Genomic DNA, 13,717 nt, shown 5'->3' on the forward strand with positions numbered 1-13,717 from the left:
AGCCAGATCTACCTTGATTAAAACAATTATATTTCCACAAATACTGTATTTGTTACAGAATTTACCACTTTTTATTTTTAAACAGCAAATAAATAAATTGTATTCAATTTGTTCACAATTTTTATGGAAAAAGCAAAAAGCCTGCATATCAATAGCAAAACTTACTAAAAAAAAAGAGAATGCTGGGCTGCCGTTTCCAGATATTAATCTGTACAGTTTTGTAACGTTAGCCAGGACCACTATGGACTGGCTAACGAATCTTAGTAAATTTGAAATAATTTCACCATTTTCCCTCAAGGCAATTTTGCATTGTACAATAGGGAATCTCCCTAGTATTCTAACAAATGTAATAACTTTTAAGAATGTTATCATTGCATGGCAGAAGATTTGTTCCAACCTGGGAATATATAAATGTTCTTCCCTTCTTCCAATATGTGGGAATCCAGAATTTATACCAGGAATCCAACAAGCAGTTTTTAAATCATGGTCCCAAAAGGAGTTGATATATCTGCATCAATTCTTCTCTCCTACCGGACATTTACTATACTTTAATAACCTTATTCGTAGGTTTCAAATATCTAGGAATGATCTGTTCACATATTTTCAGATACGTAATTTTATTAATTCTAAAATTTGGAAAATTGAGCTACTGTGTCGATGGTCCGAGATCAATCTATCTATCAGGAAATTTTCTGTAGGCAAATGTTCTATATCGTTATTGTATGATATTTTGCTTTCTAAACAGGCTCAGTTATATCTAAATAAAATTCAAGCTTTCTGGGTATTGCATTTTCCAGCAGTGGACTCTATTAATATTAGACACAGTTTTATTTATACAAAAACTTACAATTCCCATTGGTTGGAAAGAATCACATGTCAAACTGATTCACAATGTCTATTTCTCTCCCTCTAAATTGGCAAAATTCTTTCCAAATAATGATTTTTACTGTTCTGAATGCCATCTAGATAAAGCAGATATTCTACATATATTCTGGAAATGTCCAAAAATATCACTATTATGGTCCAAATTAAATTTTGGTACAACAAACTTTTTTCGGATCATTTCAAGATTAATGGTAGATATATTTTTTTTCTGATGGATTCGGCAATTATTAGGCCGAACTACTACCATAGCTATTGTACAATGATAATGATAATGCGGTACATGATATTGAAGAAGTGGAAGGATACTTCTCCACCCAGTTTTACTAATTTTATAAGTACCCTCCTACAACATATTACGTTTGAGACTCAGAATATTAATTTATTAAATGATAATAAGACCCAAATGGTTACAATTGATCAAAGCTCAAACATTGGTGATTCAAAAACAGTTATTATCTCCATTATTCAACACCAAACCATTTATGTCAGCTGCTAAAACTGGTGTGTTTCCTCTTTCATGGATACCAGCTTCATCAGTAACATAATAATTTGAAGACTGTGTTAAAAAAAGTAATGGTATAGAGGGATGGAGTGATTTATTTATCATTTATGGTTATGCATATATATTTATTATTTTTGTTGTCTATTTTATGTTTTTGGGGGATAAAAGAAAAATGTGTATGGTTCCCAGGCATGATAGTACCAAAAGAGATTGGGATAATATATACAGGAATTGCTCTGTATTGGTGTTAGAAACTTTGAAACATTTCCGAATTGAGATTAATTCTTGGAAGACATGCAGTTTACATTTATTTTTCGGTGGTTCATATAATTACTTATTGTTTCTGTATTAACATATCATAATTTGTCATCTGTTTTATGGACATGAAATGTATGTCATTTTCTTTCTTATGTCTTGTGATATGGTTTAATAAAATATATATATATATTTTTTTTAAAAAAACAGTAAATGTATTTGTACTTATACAAACATTATAAGTATGTAATAGTTTTTCATAACAAGTGCCACATTTTTGAGCTGAAGAAGTAAGATCAGCTAATTTACAACATACACACTTAGCTTTGGAAGAATTGTGTTCAGGCATCTTAGTTCCTACAGTAACATCAGAGGCAGGATCAGTCTGAGACATCTTGCAAAATGTAACAAAAAAGTAAAATTAACATTTAAACAAAATATCCAATTTCCTCAAATAGCAGTTTCAGGAATGTGAAAAAATGTTTATGATAAAAATTGTATACAAAAGTAAAATCAAAAGCAAGCAACCTAGCCTTCTAAGATCAAACGAGAGCAGAGAGCAAAAAGAGGGAGAGACTTATATAACAAATTTAAGGCACCAAAAACGGCACAAATGCAGAGCAAAAAACTTTTGCCGCCAAAGATAAATGATGCGACTCGTGTCATAACAGACGCGACTTCACGCCAAAAATCTTCGCAACAAAAATGTTGCAATAAAAAGTAACATTCTGCGTCATCACAAGCCTAAGCCGTGAAATTTAAAAAAAAAAAAGACTTCATGTTATAATTAAATGGAACCCCAGGTAAGCCTAAAACTCCCATAAACATAATTCCCAAGCTGAAACTGTTTAGACTGCAAAGGGAAATACACAGACCTTACTCATGGCAAATATATACAATATACATTTAAAACTTTATAAGATAAAGTGCCAAACATAGCTGAGAGTGTCTTAAAAAATGATATATACTTACCAGAAAACACCCATCCACATATAGCAGACAGCCAAACCAGTACTGAAACATATCAGCAGAGGTAATGGTAGAGGAGTATAATGTCGATCTGCAAAGGGAGGCAGAGATGAATCTCTGCGACCAATTACAGAGAGCCCTAGAATAGGTATGAGTGAGGTGGGAGGTGTATTTATAGACATTTTGAGGTTTGGGAAACATTTCCCCCTCCTGGTAGGAATGTATATCCCATACGTCACTAGCTCATGGACTCTTGCCGCTTACATGAAAGAAATAGTCATATACAAAAAAAAAAGAGCTAAAGAAAAATAATATAAAATAAACAAAACGTCAGTTTGGAAATAGCGAGACATGACTATGAGACGGGATACTTTGCAGGGGCAAGAGAGTCTTTATAAATTCAGCATGTTGGGCTGTAGAATAGATGAAAAATCCCAACCATGAGGCTGAATTATCAATGTCTGTCCGACATGATATGCTGCATGGTACGGCCGCTAGCAGGGGGCGTCAATCAGCCCGATCGTATAGGATCGGTGGATTGCAGACCGCAGCCTCAGAGGCAGCGGACCAGTTATGGAGCAGTGGTCTTAAGACCGCTGCTTCATAACTGCTGTTTCCGGCGAGCCTGCGGTAATCGGCCCCCATGCCTCTAGATTGCCCACAACTGGCCACTGGAGACACTTTTATTTCTATCCAGTAAAACTACTTTACCATAACAAAACAGACATTCAAATATTTTACAACCACAAACATTTACTTGAACTGTTTTGCAAAAGTGTTTTCTAATTGTTGCTGTTGTCATTATTATTATGATATTTCTAAACTAGACTCACGTTTGATGTATGAGATATCATACTTTTATGATTGCCTCCACGGTCATGTTTTCCTGTACACTTACAAGTTACACATGCTGAAGGGTGTGCAGGAAGGAAAATGTATTGTGCTGATCACCACCACTATTCGTGTGATGTCCAGAGACTCAATACATGTTCCCCCCTGCTTACCCTGCAGCATGCATAACTCATAAGTATCTAGGAAAACATGGCCAAAGTGGCATCCCTACATGTATTGCAGTGTTTCTCAACTCCAGTCCTCAAGTACTCCTAACAGGCCAGATTTTCACTAGAGCACAAGTGAAATAATCAGCTAATGGTTGAGAGCTGATTATTTCATCTGTGCTCTAGTACAGATATAATGAAAATCTGGCATGTTAGGGATACTTGAGGGCTGGAATTTGGAAACACTGTTGTATTGGAAAGCTCACACACACCTATAAATGTTAATGGAACAAACAACCACTTATGAAACACTGGAATAGATAGTTAAATCAATGCTCAGTGAATTTTGAACATGATTTTGCCTTTACAGCAAGACTTCTCTACAACCTCACAAACTTCTATAAATCTAGGCCATTGCCTTGTTGTTTTATTATAGAAAAAATATTAATAGTTTAATTGAACATTCTGGGCCAGATTACAAGTGGAGCGCTAAATATCGCTTTCTTTTTGGTATTACAAGTTGTCAGCACTGCGAACGCGAGCTTGCTTCCATAGGCTCCAATGAGAGCTTTGTTTTGATGCCGTCATTCACGGCACAGAAATTAAGTGCAGCGAAGCGGGGGGGGGGGGGGTAAGTCACGCAGCGATAGCAGCAAATTATAAATATATATGCATATGCTTATATAAGCTAGCATATACATATATATTTATGTGTTAATATGTGTATATGTATGTATATAAGCTAGCATATACATATATATTTATGTGTTAATATGTATATATGTATGTATATAAGCTAGCATATACATATATATTTATGTGTTAATATGTGTATATGTATGTATATAAGCTAGCATATACATATATATTTATGTGTTAATATGTGTATATGTATGTATATAAGCTAGCATATACATATATATTTATGTGTTAATATGTGTATATGTATGTATATAAGCTAGCATATACATATATATTTATGTGTTAATATGTGTATATGTATGTATATAAGCTAGCATATGCATATATATTTATGTGTTAATATGTGTATATGTATGTATATAAGCTAGCATATACATATATATTTATGTGTTAATATGTGTATATGTATGTATATAAGCTAGCCTATACATATATATTTATGTGTTAATATGTGTATATGTATGTATATAAGCTAGCATATACATATATATTTATGTGCTAATATGTGTATATGTATGTATATAAGCTAGCATATACATATATTTATTTATGTGTTAATATGTGTATATGTATGTATATAAGCTAGCTTATATACATATATATTTATGTGTTAATATATGTATATGTATGTATATAAGCCAGCATATACATATATATGTGTTAATATGTGTATATGTATGTATATAAGCTATCTTATATACATATATATTTATGTGTTAATATGTGTATATGTATGTATATAAGCTAGCATATACATATATATTTATGTGTTAATATGTGTATATGTATGTATATAAGCTAGCATATACATATATATTTATGTGTTAATATGTGTATATGTATGCATATAAGCTATCTTATATACATATATATTTATGTGTTAATATGTGTATATGTATGTATATAAGCTAGCATATACATATATATTTATGTGTTAATATGTGTATATGTATGTATATAAGCTATCTTATATACATATATATTTATGTGTTAATATGTGTATATGTATGTATATAAGCTAGCATATACATATATATTTATGTGTTAATATGTGTATATGTATGTATATAAGCTAGCATATACATATATATTTATGTGTTAATATGTGTATATGTATGTATATAAGCTATCTTATATACATATATATTTATGTGTTAATATGTGTATATGTATGTATATAAGCTAGCATATACATATATATTTATGTGTTAATATGTGTATATGTATGTATATAAGCTAGCATATACATATATATTTATGTGTTAATATGTGTATATGTATGTATATAAGCTATCTTATATACATATATATTTATGTGTTAATATGTGTATATGTATGTATATAAGCTAGCATATACATATATATTTATGTGTTAATATGTGTATATGTATGTATATAAGCTATATACATATATATTTATGTGTTAATATGTGTATATGTATGTATATAAGCTATATACATATATATTTATGTGTTAATATGTGTATATGTATGTATATAAGCTAGCATATACATATATATTTATGTGTCAATATGTGTATATGTATGTATATAAGCTAGCATATACATATATATTTACTGGGAACACACAGTTCCCATAGACCGCAATGTAAAGGCACTTTTCAGTTTTTTCTAACAATCCACACCCTCCAACTTTACCCCCAAATACTGCCTAGTGCAGTTGTTTTATTAAAAAATAAAAATGCAACAATTTTTATTTTTTTTATAAAATACACTGTACTTTGGGGGCATTTGGGGGAGATTTAAAAAATTCACCAGAGATCAGCGTCGCGATCCGATAAAGATCGTAGTTTTCGGCGCAAGCGAGGGAACCCCCGCCGCCCGCAGTTTCAGCTCGCAACTCGAGCTATCCTATATACGGCGCCGTCAGATGCTAAAGTGCCGTAAGTCTGACAAACCAGCGATGTCCAGAAATCTGCGTAAGTACAAATTTCTGGAGTCGCCAGTGACTTACGGCACTTTAGAAACTGCCGGCGCCTACTAAACCTGACTAAAGTTATAAAATCACCCGTCTAACACACCTCCCAAACATAGCCCGACACGTCTAACCCTCTATCCGCTATCCCCCCTCACTATCCTAACAATAAAAAATGTATTAACCACCTAAACCGCCGCTCCCGGACCCCGACGCCAGCTATATTAAATCTATAACCCCCTAAAGTGAGCCCCTACCCCTCCGCCATCTACCTTACCTACCCCCTAAAGTGAGCCCCTTACCCCGCCGCCATCTACCTTACCTACCCCCTAAAGTGAGCCCCTACTCCGCCACCATCTACCTTACCTACCCCCTAAAGTGAGCCCCTACCCCGCCGCCATCTACCTTACCTACCCCCTAAAGTGAGCCCCTTACACCGCCGCCATCTATTTTAAAAATATTAACCCCTAATTTAATCCCCCTACACCGTCGCCAGCTATATTAACCCTAATTATATTAGGGTTAATATAGTTAATATAGTTATTATATTATATATATTAACTATATTAACCCTAATTATATTAGGGTTAATATAGTTAATATCGTTATTATATTATATATATTAAGTATAATAACCCTATCTAACTCTAACATCCCTAACTAAATTCTTATTAAAATAGATCTACTTAATATTAATATTATTAATTAAAATATTCCTATTTAAATCTAAATACTTACCTATAAAATAAACCCTAAGATAGCTACAATGTAATTAATAATTACATTGTAGCTATTTTAGGGTTTATATTTATTTTACAGGTAACTTGGCATTTATTTTAACTAGGTACAATAGCTATTAAATAGTTAATAACTATTTAATAGCTACCTAGTTAAAATAATTACCAATTTACCTGTAAAATAAATCCTAACCTAAGTTACAAATACACCTACACTATCAATAAATTAAATAAACTACAAATATCTAAACTAAAATTCAATAAAATAAAATAAACTAAATTACAAAAAAAAACACTAAATTACAAAAAATAAAAAAAATATTACAAGATTTTTAAGCTAATTACACCTATTCTAAGCCCCCTAATAAAATAATAAAGCCCCCCAAAATAAAAAATGTTCTCTACCCTATTCTAAATTTAAAAAGTTCACAGTTCTTTTACCTTACCAGTCCTTAAAAGGGCCTTTTGCGGGGCATGCCCCAAAGAAAACAGCTCTTTTGCCTGTAAAAATAAAACACAATACCACCCCCAACATTACAACCCACCACCACCCACATACCCCTATTCTAAACCCACCCAAACCCCCCTTAAAAAAACCTAACACTAACCCCCAGAAGATCTCCCTACCTTGTCTTCACCCAGCCGGGCAGAACTCTTCATCCGATCCGGGCGATGTCCAATCAAGCGGCAGTGAAGTCTTCTTCCATCCGGGCGATCTCTTCAATCAAGCGGCAGTGAAGTCTTCTTCCATCTGGCGATGTCTTCAATCAAGCGGCAGTGAAGTCTTCTTCCATCCGGCGATGTTTTCAATCAAGCGGCAGTGAAGTCTTCTTCCATCTGGGCGATGTCTTCAATCAAGCGGCAGTGAAGTCTTCTTCCACCCGGCGATGTCTTCAAGCAAAGCGGCATCTTCAATCTTCTTTCTTCGCTCCTCCGCCGCGGAGCATCCATCCTGCACGAAGACTGAACTAGGAATGAGGTACCTTTAAATGACGTCATCCAAGATGGCGTCCGTCGAATTCCGATTGTCTGATAAGATTCTATCAGCCAATCGGAATTAAGGTAGAAAAATCTGATTGGCTGATTGAATCAGCCAATCGGATTGAACTTGAATCTGATTGGCTGATTCAATCGGAATTAAGGTAGAAAAATCTGATTGGCTGATTGAATCAGCCAATCAGATTCAAGTTCAATCTGATTAGCTGATTCAATCAGCCAGAGGTACCTCATTCCTAGTTCAGTCTTTGTGCAGGATGGATGCTCCGTGGCGGAGGAGCGAAGAAAGAAGTTTGAAGATGCTGCTTTGCTTGAAGACTTCGCCGGGTGGAAGAAGACTTCACTGCCGCTTGATTGAAGACATCGCCCGGATGGAAGAAGACTTCACTGCCGCTTGATTGAAGACATCGCCCGGATGGAAGAAGACTTCACTGCCGCTTGATTGGACATCGCCCGGATCAGATGAAGAGTTCTGCCCGGCTGGGTGAAGACAAGGTAGGGAGATCTTCTGGGGGTTAGTGTTAGGTTTTTTTAAGGGGGGTTTGGGTGGGTTTAGAATAGGGGTATGTTGGTGGTAGGTTGTAATGTTGGGGGTGGTATTGTGTTTTTTTTTTACAGGCAAAAGAGCTGTTTTCTTTGGGGCATGCCCCGCAAAAGGCCCTTTTAAGGCCTGGTAAGGTAAAAGAACTGTGAACTTTTTTAATTTAGAATAGGGTAGGGAATTTTTTTTCTTTTGGAGGGCTTTATTATTTTATTAGGGGGCTTAGAATAGGTGTAATTAGCTTAAAAATCTTGTAATATTTTTTTATTTTTTGTAATTTAGTGTTTGTTTTTTTTGTAATTTAGTTTAGTTTATTTTATTGAATTTTAGTTTAGATATTTGTAGTTTATTTAATTTATTGATAGTGTAGGTGTATTTGTAACTTAGGTTAGGATTTATTTTACAGGTAAATTGGTAATTATTTTAACTAGGTAGCTATTAAAAAGTTATTAACTATTTAATAGCTATTGTACCTAGTTAAAATAAATGCCAAGTTAATTATTAATTATATTGTAGCTATCTTAGGGTTTATTTTATAGGTAAGTATTTAGATTTAAATAGGAATATTTTAATTAATAATATTAATATTAATTAGATCTATTTTAATAATAATTTAGTTAGGGATGTTAGAGTTAGATAGGGTTATTATACTTAATATATATATAATATAATAACGATATTAACTATATTAACCCTAATATAATTAGGGTTAATATAGTTAATATATATAATATAATAACTATATTAATTATATTAACCCTAATATAATTTGGGTTAATATAGTTAATATAGCTGGCGGCGGTGTAGGGGGATTAAATTAGGGGTTAATATTTTTAAAATAGATGGCGTCGGTGTAAGGGGCTCACTTTAGGGGGTAGGTAAGGTAGATGGCGGCGGGGTAAGGGCTCACTTTAGGGGGTAGGTAAGGTAGATGGCAGCGGTGTAAGGGGCTCACTTTAGGGGGTAGGTAAGATAGATGGCGGCGGGGTAGGGGCTCATTTTAGGGGGTAGGTAAGGTAGATGGCGGTGGGGTAGGGGCTCACTTTAGGGGATAGGTAAGGTAGATGGCGGTGGGGTAAGGGGCTCACTTTAGGGGGTAGGTAAGATAGATGGCGGCAGGGTAAGGGGCTCACTTTAGGGGGTAGGTAAGATAGATGACGGCGGGGTAGGGGCTCACTTTAGGGGGTAGGTAAGGTAGATGGCGGCGGGGTAGGGGCTCACTTTAGGGGGTATGTAATGTAGCTGGCGACGGTGTAGGGGGATCACATTAGGGGGTTGTACTTTTATTGTAGGTGGCGGCGGGGTCCACTTTATTAGGGATTGCGGCGGGGGATCGCGGTTGACAGGTAGATAGACATTGCGCATGCGTTAGGTGTTAGGTTTATTTAGCAGGTAGTTTAGGGAGTTACGGGGCTCCAATAGACAGCGTAAGGCTTACTATGGCTGCATTTTGTGGCGAGGTGAAAATGGAGTAAGATTTCTCAATTTTCGCCACGTAAGTCCTTACGCTGTATATTGGATACCAAACTGCGCTGGTTTGGTATACCTGCCTATGGCCCAAAAAACTACGGGCGAAGGCAGAAATATACGGGCATAACTTCTATGTTACGCCGTATATGTGATACCAAATCAGCGCAAATTTCGGCGTCGCCGGCTTTTGCAGGCAACGCTGCATATCGGATCGGGCCCCTGATCTCTGGTTAATTTTGTAAGCGCTAATTGCTACTGCGAGCTTGCGGGATCACATTAGGGGGTTGTACTTTTATTGTAGGTGGCGGCGGGGTCCGGGAGCGGCGGTTTAGGGGTTAAATACTTTATTAGGGATTGCGGCGGGGGATCGCGGTTGACAGGTAGATAGACATTGCGCATGCGTTAGGTGTTAGGTTTATTTAGCAGGTAGTTTAGGGAGTTACGGGGCTCCAATAGACAGCGTAAGGCTTACTATGGCTGCATTTTGTGGCGAGGTGAAAATGGAGTAAGATTTCTCAATTTTCGCCACGTAAGTCCTTACGCTGTATATTGGATACCAAACTGCGCTGGTTTGGTATACCTGCCTATGGCCCAAAAAACTACGGGCGAAGGCAGAAATATACGGGCATAACTTCTATGTTACGCCGTATATGTGATACCAAATCAGCGCAAATTTCGGCGTCGCCGGCTTTTGCAGGCAACGCTGCATATCGGATCGGGCCCCTGATCTCTGGTTAATTTTGTAAGCGCTAATTGCTACTGCGAGCTTGCGGTAGCAATAACCAGCCACTTGTAATGGCTGGTTATTTATCGCGCGCCATTAGCTCTCCACTTGTAATCTAGCCCTCTATGTGAATAGGCACACACATTCTTTTATAAAATAACATTTAAAGAAGTGAATATATTTTATAGTGCACATATGGAAATTCTAATATGGGAGATGAGTAAAAATGTACCTAACATATGCCGTTCTTCTACAATAATCTGTGCTTCTGAAATATTTCAAGCTGTTGTAGCATAAAATATTTAAAAACTGAAAAAGCTATTAATTATTGATAATATTCACATCATATCTGGGGAATCATTTGTCAGGTCTAGTACAGTACATAATATTTTTCCTTACTGAACTTTGATAATTGGAGTCAAGTAAGTATACCTAAAATGTTAGAATTGTAATGTCAGTGTTGAATAGGTCAAACTGAACATGCTACATGAATCCAGTGCGTTGAGGTTTCCATTACAACACGCTTGAGGCTAAAAAGACAGGTTTATGTCACTCATAGCAAACTAAAGCATTCTGCTCGATTTTCCTTTTAAGAGTCTCTCAGGAGAATTCATCATTAACCCCAGAATAAGGTTATATAATTTCCTTATTAAGTTTGCTGTTTTCTGCTTAAGCGGGTTGCATGCAAACCCCTCTTGGCAATGCATAACAAATTGGTAACTAACATTCAAATACTTCTGAGGATCTTTTTGATTATTTTCAGTATGAAATGTTCTTTTGTATGTGTTTTAAAGTTGTATTGAGAATGTTCGCACCTTAAAGGGTACTATCAAAAAACAGAATTTATGTTTACCTGATAAATTACTTTCTCCAACGGTGTGTCCGGTCCACGGCGTCATCCTTACTTGTGGGATATTCTCTTCCCCAACAGGAAATGGCAAAGAGCCCAGCAAAGCTGGTCACATGATCCCTCCTAGGCTCCGCCTACCCCAGTCATTCGACCGACGTTAAGGAGGAATATTTGCATAGGAGAAACCATATGGTACCGTGGTGACTGTAGTTAAAGAAAATAAATTATCAGACCTGATTAAAAAAACCAGGGCGGGCCGTGGACCGGACACACCGTTGGAGAAAGTAATTTATCAGGTAAACATAAATTCTGTTTTCTCCAACATAGGTGTGTCCGGTCCACGGCGTCATCCTTACTTGTGGGAACCAATACCAAAGCTTTAGGACACGGATGAAGGGAGGGAGCAATCAGGTCACCTAAATGGAAGGCACCACGGCTTGCAAAACCTTTCTCCCAAAAATAGCCTCAGAAGAAGCAAAAGTATCAAACTTGTAAAATTTGGTAAAAGTGTGCAGTGAAGACCAAGTCGCTGCCCTACATATCTGATCAACAGAAGCCTCGTTCTTGAAGGCCCATGTGGAAGCCACAGCCCTAGTGGAATGAGCTGTGATTCTTTCGGGAGGCTGCCGTCCGGCAGTCTCGTAAGCCAATCTGATGATGCTTTTAATCCAAAAAGAGAGAGAGGTAGAAGTTGCTTTTTGACCTCTCCTTTTACCAGAATAAACAACAAACAAGGAAGATGTTTGTCTAAAATCCTTTGTAGCATCTAAATAGAATTTTAGAGCGCGAACAACATCCAAATTGTGCAACAAACGTTCCTTCTTTGGAACTGGTTTCGGACACAGAGAAGGTACGATAATCTCCTGGTTAATGTTTTTGTTAGAAACAACTTTTGGAAGAAAACCAGGTTTAGTACGTAAAACCACCTTATCTGCATGGAACACCAGATAAGGAGGAGAACACTGCAGAGCAGATAATTCTGAAACTCTTCTAGCAGAAGAAATTGCAACTAAAAACAAAACCTTCCAAGATAATAACTTAATATCAACGGAATGCAAGGGTTCAAACGGAACCCCCTGAAGAACTGAAAGAACTAAATTGAGACTCCAAGGAGGAGTCAAAGGTTTGTAAACAGGCTTAATTCTAACCAGAGCCTGAACAAAGGCTTGAACATCTGGCACAGCAGCCAGTTTTTTGTGAAGTAACACCGACAAGGCAGAAATCTGTCCCTTCAGGGAACTTGCAGATAATCCTTTTTCCAATCCTTCTTGAAGGAAGGATAGAATCCTAGGAATCTTAACCTTGTCCCAAGAGAATCCTTTAGATTCACACCAACAGATATATTTTTTCCAAATTTTGTGGTAAATCTTTCTAGTTACAGGCTTTCTGGCCTGAACAAGAGTATCAATAACAGAATCTGAGAACCCTCGCTTCGATAAAATCAAGCGTTCAATCTCCAAGCAGTCAGCTGGAGTGAAACCAGATTCGGATGTTCGAACGGACCCTGAACAAGAAGGTCTCGTCTCAAAGGTAGCTTCCAAGGTGGAGCCGATGACATATTCACCAGATCTGCATACCAAGTCCTGCGTGGCCACGCAGGAGCTATCAAGATCACCGACGCCCTCTCCTGATTGATCCTGGCTACCAGCCTGGGGATGAGAGGAAACGGCGGGAACACATAAGCTAGTTTGAAGGTCCAAGGTGCTACTAGTGCATCCACTAGAGCCGCCTTGGGATCCCTGGATCTGGACCCGTAGCAAGGAACTTTGAAGTTCTGACGAGAGGCCATCAGATCCATGTCTGGAATGCCCCACAGCTGAGTGACTTGGGCAAAGATTTCCGGATGGAGTTCCCACTCCCCCGGATGCAATGTCTGACGACTCAGAAAATCCGCTTCCCAATTTTCCACTCCTGGGATGTGGATAGCGGACAGGTGGCAGGAGTGAGACTCCGCCCATAGAATGATTTTGGTCACTTCTTCCATCGCTAGGGAACTCCTTGTTCCCCCCTGATGGTTGATGTACGCAACAGTTGTCATGTTGTCTGATTGAAACCGTATGAACTTGGCCCTCGCTAGCTGAGGCCAAGCCTTGAGAGCATTGAATATCGCTCTCAGTTCCAGAATATTTATCGGTAGAAGAGATTCTTCCCG

The sequence above is a fragment of the Bombina bombina genome, chromosome 3 (genome assembly GCF_027579735.1).
Source record: "Bombina bombina isolate aBomBom1 chromosome 3, aBomBom1.pri, whole genome shotgun sequence".
Taxonomy (NCBI): Eukaryota; Metazoa; Chordata; class Amphibia; order Anura; family Bombinatoridae; genus Bombina; species Bombina bombina.